Source organism: Castanea sativa, chromosome 6 (assembly GCF_040712315.1).
Source record: "Castanea sativa cultivar Marrone di Chiusa Pesio chromosome 6, ASM4071231v1".
NCBI classification, from domain to species: domain Eukaryota; kingdom Viridiplantae; phylum Streptophyta; class Magnoliopsida; order Fagales; family Fagaceae; genus Castanea; species Castanea sativa.
Window position 1 is genome coordinate 9936526 of NC_134018.1, and position 8857 is coordinate 9945382.

Consider the following 8857-nt stretch of genomic DNA (forward strand, 5'->3'; position numbering starts at 1 on the left):
TATTAGACTTGTTTTGTATTGACAATCTCTCTTTGTATTGCACGGCTCCCAGTACGTGACTAACCAAAAGATGCGTGGATCCTAGTACACAACTTGATCACCAACTTGAGAAGGATGTTGGATGCAAAGTTCTTCTGTTCATCACACAATGAAGATCATGAAGTTGCTTGGTCACAAAACCCTACAGAGTACAAACACAGCAACTTCTTCAAGATGAACTAGGGCAAATATTGTCTCTGGTTTGCATGAACAAGACTTTGCTCAATACTTGCGCAACCCTAGACGGCCCTTAAAATAATCCTTATATATGTTTAGGGTTATGAGAAAAAAAAAAAGCGCAAACACATACTCATGGATTGTATGAAAAACAGTCCTGAAAAACTAAGTTTCATAAACCTCGACAGATACCCTAGCTATCGAGCTGTTGTCGAGCCTCGGAATGAATAGCTCTTTTAAACCTCGATTGATACTAGCTGTCAAGCTAGCTATCGAGATTTAATGAAAATCACTTTTTCACTTGATCCTTGGACAGACTTGCATGGCTTTAACACTTGAACTTGAAACCTTTAAGAGATACAGCTATTTATAGAACCTCTTAAATCTCAACAGATCGAGAGGTGTCAAGCTTTAAAAGCTTGAAGAGATACAGCTATCGAGCAGCTATCCAAAGGTGTCCACAACAAGAATGAGTTCGATGGATCGAGGAGCTGTTAAGAATATATCGTGGAGATAAAAACTTTCTCAATGGATCGAGGAGCTATCGAGATTGCAATAAGAAAAAGCTGAAGAGCTTGATAGATAGCCTAGCTATCGAGAGGTGTCGAGGAGCTGTCGAGATTGCTTTAAAACAGTTTTTCAAGAAGAGAAAAACACAGACATGAATGCAATCAAACATGTAACTCAACCAAAGATCCAACCAACATTTTAATCTCTCAAAAACATCTCTCAATCAAGAAAAGTGTCATGCATTTTAGATCTAAAATACACACACACACTAAACAGTCTAACCAATTTTATATTTCAAAAGCAAGTTAAGACGGTTTAATGAGCATACATTAACACATGTAAACCTTGTGATGGCAAATCAAATTATACCTGCACATGTATCAAAAGTAGCAAAGAATGTTGCATGTTGTGCGTGAAAAACATCACAAGATTGCATAAGTATTACTATGTTATGATGATTTGAGATATGAGTAAATCAATTTAACAACACACGATTATAACTACTTGATGGGGACTATCACTTTCGAGGTACATCCTATAACTCTCACATCTCCTAGAATACACGCTTGCAATCATATTTTAAAACATTTTGTTTCTTTTGCTTTTATTTTTCTTTGCATTTTTTTCTTTTATTAAGCATATCATGCATGGGCATACAAGAGAGAGAAAAGAATACCCAATTATGTTAAGCTATTTGACATTGCACTTTTGCTATGCCGAAGCATATAGATGTCATTTCATGATTGGCGGACAACAATGGTGAGATGGTTATTTATGCATTTCTCTTAGGATTTTCTAATCCTACTCGTCAAAAAGAGTGATATGAGTGTTAAGTATAAGAGATAACTTTATCTTACTCATCACAAATACAAGCCACAAAGCTCACTTGCTTAGTTGTGCATAGAGATGCACATCTAAGTTACGAAAGATACAAAGTACAGAAAACTTTGCTTCATTGGCCATTCAAGATACACAAGTACCAATGTACACAAACACACACTGTTTTTGTATTTTTTTTATTTTTCATTTTTTTTATGAATGAAAAACAAAATGAAAACAAAACTAAAAAACAAACAAACAAAAACATGTCAAATAAAGAAATGCTTAAAAATTAGACTATCTTAGAATAAGAAAGAAAAACACACAAGTAATGCAAAACAAAAATAAGAGAGGGAAAGAGAAAAAGTGACTAATCACTTGGAGCTCTTTTCCTTCCATACAATGGAAGAACCTTTCCTTTTGGCGAACCCTTGAACCGGTGGAAAGGTGTAAGAATTGTAACCATTCAAGTTCGGAAGGAACATAAGGGCCTTAAGGAGATCTCCAAGAGGAGCAAGAAATGATGGAAACTGACTCAGGTTTCTTGCTGAGACTATGTTGTTGCTCTATTGAGTGGCTTGCCACTTGTAGCAATTTGGTTGAGTGTGTCCAGCTATTCCACAGTGATGATAGAGATGTTGCTTCTTCTCTTTGGACTTTTGAGCATTACTCTTTTTAGCCCTAGGGCTTTTGGTTTCTTTTTTAGCAAGCTTAGGGGATACTCCTAAGTTAGATTTACCCTTGTCTATGTTCTCACTAGCTATCACAGTTTTTGCATTATTATTCTCAGAATCAATATTGTTAGCAGGAGAAACAAAAATAGTAGTACTAGAAGAAGCAATATTAGAAGAAGAAAAATCATACCCTAAACCCGTTCAATCGGAGGCAAATTTTTGCATGCTGAGCATCTCATCAAGTTTCGCACTAGAGGTCCTCTCAAACTAAGCTCTTATTGGGAACAGTTCTACCTTAAGCCTTTTGGTTCTCTCAGCCAAGAAATTGTTTTTAAATCTTAGTGCTCCAATAGTTTGATTGACTTCATTAAACATTGTGGAGAGTTGTTCTCGTTCAAGCTCCACATCACTAAGCTTCTTGGTGGTCAACCTATACAGCTTCTCATGATTTTCTGAGACCTTGTATAGCTTTGCATAGGCTGTGTGGATGTCATCTTGCTCATCCATCTTCTCAAATTTTGACTCCACCAAGTCTTCTTCTTCATCCACATCTTTTACAATCCCCTCAATAGGATTGACACTAGCGGTGAAGGCATTTAGGATTCCGTCATCTTTATTTTCAGAATCATCCTCAAGTTTAGTGTCACTCAAGGTAGCAACAAGTGCCTTGCTTTTCCTAATAGACTTGAGATAAGTAGGGCACTCTTGTTTCATGTGACCAAATCCTTGACACCCTAAACACTTGGGCCCTGAGGGAACAATGTATTGACTGCCATCCCTAGCATCCTTCTTCCCTTTGTCTTGACTCTTAGACTGTGAAGAACTTGATTGCCTACAGTCCTTGTCGAAGCCCTTTGCATTGACATTCTTCATGAACTTCTTGAACTGCCGGGCGATGTAGGACTTCATTTTAGAATCTTCATCGTCGGAAGACTCATCCATGTCACTGTTTTTAGCTTTCAATGCCATGCTTTTGCCCTTACTTGACTTACCAATTCTTATCAAACATAACTCATAGGTCTGCAGATTACCAACCAGCTCTATCAAAGGAATCTTATCAATATCTTTTGATTCCTCTATAGTAGTGATCTTGGCATGAAATCACTCAGGCAGAGATCTAAGCACCTTTCTCACTATCTTAGGTCCGTGAATGGTTTCCCCAAGATTAAACGCTGAGTTTACTATGTCCTTGAGCCTGGCATAGAACTCATCAAATGACTCATCCTCCTCCATCTTGATTTCTTCGAAGCTTGTAGTGAGCCTATGAAGCGTTGGTTCCTTCATAGGTTGCCTGGAGAATGGTCCATGCCTCCTTTACAGTTTTAGTGGAGGAGATCTTATTAAACTCCTCATTTGTGACCGCATTGAATAAAGCATTCAATGCCCTACTATTGAAGTTTGTTGCCTTGATCTTTACATCATCCCAGTCGGTCGGTGCTTCTTTCGGCTTGGTCTAGCCTATCTCCACAGCTTGCCACACTTTCTCATCTAAAGATTGCAAGAAAGCTCTCATGTATACTTTCCAGTAAGCATAGTTAGTACTATCAAATAAAGGAGGTACAATAAGTGATTGTCCTCTATCCATGACAAACAAGGGTCAATGGATCTCATAGCAAAGATTAAACCCTAATTAGAATGTGTCTACTTTGATACCACTTGAAAAGCCAAAAATTTATTCACTCCTTGTGATGGATTAATTGATTAATTAGCCAAGTTTAATTAATTAATCAAATTAATATGCAATGAGCATGGTAGCACAAACAAATCACCAAACAACTAAATATGCAGCGGAAAAAAAGTGACACGGTGATTTGTATACGAATGGGAAAAATCACCGAGACAAAAACCCTACTGGGTGATTTTAAGATCACCACTCCCGAGAATCCACTATTATCAAAACAAGCAGTTACAAGTAAAGGAATCTCAATACCTTATACCAACCTACAGTTGAATCCTTACTCTAATACCTAATTGGCCTTGTTTTGTAGTGACAATTTCTCCTTGTATTGTATGGCTCCTAGTATGAGACTAACCAAAAGATGCGCGGATCCTAGTACGCGACTTGATCACCAACTTGACAAGAATGTTGGATGCAAAGTTCTTTTGTTCTTCACACGATGAAGATCATAAAGTTGCTTGGTCACAAAACCCTACGGTGTACAAACACAACAACTTTTTCAAGATGAACTAGGGCAAATATTGTCTCTGGTCACAATTTGCATGAACAAGACTTTGCTCAATACTTGCACAACCCTAGACGGCCCTTAAAATAATCCTTATATATATTTAAGGTTGTGATAAAAGAAAGTCCAAACACATACTCACAAATTGGATGAAAAACTGAGTTTCATAAACCTCAATAGATACCTTAACTGTCGAGCTGCTGTCAAGCCTCGGGCTGAACAGCTTTTTTAAACCTCGATTAATATTAGTTGTCAAGCTAGCTATCAAGATTTAATGAACAATGGTTCTTCACTTGATTCTTGGACAGACTTGCATGGCTTTAACACTAGAACTTGAAACCTTATTTCTTAAAGTATTAAACACATCCTAAATTTGCCCAATTACAAGTAAAGTGCGTTTTGTTAAAGGTTTAGCCAATACATAAAATGTTGATATATGTTCCTAACATCAAATCACATATGTCCTAACACTCATCTTCCTGAATTTGATTATATTTTGCTCTTGATGAGTCTTCATTTTTGCTTATTCTTCTTAGCTTGAATGATCTTTTATGGAATCTCATATCTCTTGTGTCTTTTGATGAATTAGTATCTCTCACAACTTGATGAAAATTCTTGCATTCACTTCTCTCTTTCTCTCTCTTTCTCTCCCTCTCTCTCTCTCTCTCTCTCTCTCTCTTTTGGTTGAAGTCTTTTCTAGCTTGATGGCCTACTTTTTTTCTCATATTTGATGCTTTTTCAAAATCTTATCAATCCTTGATAGGTTTTCTTCCTTTCTTGCTTGATGGAGTGAACTATCCCTTTCCTTGATGAACTCTTCATCGGTCTTATTGTCTTCATTGAGGACCTTACCAAGTAGTGTTGAATCCGTAAGGTCAACACTTCCTCCTTCTTTAACATGCCATTATTGATAGCATCTTCCACTTGAGTACCAACTATGACCAAGGCTTTGAAGTTTGGAAAGTATTGGGCAAAAAGAGGCTTGTGGAATATGGGTAACAAATTCTTCACCACCATTTGGATTTGCTCTTCTTCACTAGGTCTTGTGATCATCTAGGCTGTCTTGGCTCTCCATTTGGTTATGAAGGTGGAAAAGAACTCCTTCAGCTGTTGTTTAGTGGTCTCAAAGTCTCTCCTCATCACATCCAGTTCTATGTTGTAATTGTATTGATTGTGAAACTTGCAGTACATGTCCTCCTAACTCCTTGCTCTAGCATTATCCAGGTTGAGGAAACACCTAAGAGCAGCTCCAGTCAAGGTATTTTGAAACATTTGAGCAAGTAGTTCTTCAGTTGATCCTACGGGCTGTATAGCCCCATGTATATCTTCAAAGGGAACTTTGGGCAAATAGTCCCGTTGAACTTGTCTAAAGTTGGCATCTTGAATTTGAGAGGCAATCTTACATCTAGGAAAAGTGAGAGTGATTGGTAGTCCATGAGGTCTTCCATCTTGCGAGCCCTCTTGATCATCTCTTCTACCTTGTTTATCCTCTCGTTGATCTTCTTCTCACCCTCCATGTTTGGAGAATTATGATCGGTCTTGTTCTCTTCTTGGCCACCCTTCATGTTCTAAAATTGTTGCACAATAAGGTTCATGTCTTCCCTCAATTGGATTTGACTAGCTACCATGGTGTTGAGTAGCTCTTGACTGTTTATGGGTTCTTTCGTGTTTGGATATTCTCCCCCTTCCACCATAGTAATGGAGTCTCCAGACTTCTTGTGGCTTGGGTTGTCTTGTAGGTCGAACATGGGATTGTGATGTTGTAGCGGTGGAGTGCCTTCTATGCTCACGGGCTTTAGTACCGTGATGGGCTTGAAACTGAAACTACTAGCTTGAGTGTCATCCTTGGAATCTCTTTGTAGTCTTCCCTCTAATCTTGACCCAATTCTCCCTTAAGAACAAGCTTGGTTGGGTTAAACAAAGCTAGATCCCCATCTACATCAATTTATCAATCAACCAAACAAACACACACAACATGCAATGTAATTTTAACATGGACCGGCCTAAGGGTAGGTACTAAGTCATTACATTGTAAGGTGGGCTTGTTGTTTCATTATTTCCCATAGCTAGGATGTTACACCTCCCAACTTGTAATGTAATGAACATTATGTTAGTCCAAACGGCATAGTCTATCATTTGTAGTCAACAAGAAGTGATCCAGTGACTTTGGGCTATGAGTTAGTGAGTTCACCACTGGGTACCCGAATCTAATAAAAGCTGGTGATCCATGGTTACTACCACCATATTGTTGAGAGGGGTGCATACTTTTTTATGGTTTTGATGGTACACACTATGACAGCTAGGGAAAACTCTTAAAAACCAACATGTCAACACAAACAAAAATATCATACAAACATTTCAAGACATAAATAAATAAATAAACAACAATGTCATGCAAAATCCTGCAAAAGACAAGGGTATATATTTGGTCACTTAAAGTCTAATACGAAGCTTAGCTCTCGACATCCCTAGCAGAGTCGCCACTGTGAGAGACCGACAAATTTAGGTTGCTCTCAAAAAAGAGATTTGGATGCTTTTAAGGCACCTCTATTTTTGGATAAGTGGTGTGGATTCGCCACTTACTTTTTTTATTCAAAAAAATCAGAAAAAATAAATACAAATTACGTGCTTAAAATACTTTTATTATCATTGATTGAATAAAGAAAATTACAAGTTTGGTAAATTAATCCTTACAAGGCTTTGGATCCTAGTTACAATCTATGCAAAAGAATACAAAGTTTTGGTCTTAGTTACAATCTACCAAAATTAAAAGATAAACACTAATCTACCTATCCAAAAATCCTAAGTTAGGGGGCTAGGTTATGGAATGGGAATGTGTTAGGCACCCATTCCACCCAAACAGAGTCTGGTTTTCTAGACTCTAATGACTAATATACCCTTTTTTGCATGATGTTGAAAGATATGTTGAACATTCATGACAAACACTTGACCACAATTAATTCATATGAATTTACCTTATGAATATGTCCTCTTTTTTTAAAAAAATTTAGATTTGTTTTGTGATTCGGTTTAAAAAATTCAGATCTGTTTTTATATGTAGATAAAAAAAAAGAGATCTATAAAGAAAATCAGATATGTTTTGAAAAGTTTTAAAAAAATGATTTTATTTAGAAAAATCAAATCTATTTTTGAGTAAAGTAAAAAAAAAAAGTGATTTTATCATGGAAAATCAGAGCTGTTTTTAAAAGTTCCAAAAACCGATTTTATTTAGAAAAATCAAATCTATTTTTGAGTAAAGTAAATTCATTATGCATGCATCACCAAAAAAAAATCAACCTAACTTTAAATCTTTTCTTTTAAATTTCAAATTCTGTAATTGTATAACAAAGAAAACTTTTCCTAAAAAAATCAGATCTGTATTTAATGAAAATACAAATCAATTTTTAGAGTTAAATAAAATTAGAACTACATTAAATGAAAATACAGATTAATTTTTATGTGTTAAAAAAAATTAGATCTGTATTAAATGAAAATATAGATCAGTTTTTATGTTTTAGACAAATCAGATCTGAAAAATTCAAATCAGTTTTGTGTGTTTAAAGAAATCTTTGTTAGTCAGCAGATGTTGAGATTTAAGAAAGAAACCACGATAAACAATCACCTAAGAACATATTTAAAGAAAATTTTCAAACAAACATGGTAATTATATCAAGAACTAGAAATAATCAAACATCTTGAACCTATTCATGCATCGTCAAAAAAAAAAATTAATAGAGAAGAACACAAAAAGAACAAGAAAAAATAGAATACCTCTTGCATGAGCATGCTCTTCTTAGTGAAAGAATATTTTAGGAGTCAAAGAAATTTATTCAACTCTTTGAAGCCTAAAATACTTTGCTTACAAAAAAGAAAACCTCAAGAACGTCTTTAACGTAAGAGGGAATTGAAAAGAAGAGAAGAGCCAGAAAGAGGGGAGGGGGTTCAGAAAGTACGAAAAAATGTGCTGAATTTTGAGAGGTATCCTCTATTTATAGAGATTGGGATGTATCAAAAAATTAGCTAAATGATCAGATACAAACTGGGATGTGTCATTATCTCTAAAAAATTGAAAAGGGTGAGGTTTCTCTCAATCCAAGAGTCCTTGGGCCGATCCTTGAATTTGTGCCAATCGGCACTCTTCATGTGCCGATCAGCACTTTAAGAGTGCTGAATGGCCCTCTTAGGTGCCGGACCAGCATTTGAGTTTTGGTCTAGTTTGGACTCTTTTTTTGAGCTAAAACTTGATTTTTTTTTTAGGGTCAAAACCCTTGAAAAAAGTATTAAAAGCTCTCAAAAGATATTATTTTGAGGGTTTAACTGACCTTTGATGACCTTTGAAACAAATTCCCTCAAAACAGAAATTTCTACGGCCTTCGTGACGAAATTTTAACAGCCTACATAACCCTTGAAACAAATGTTTTATCTTTATCAAGGATTGCCAACCTTTGAAAAATT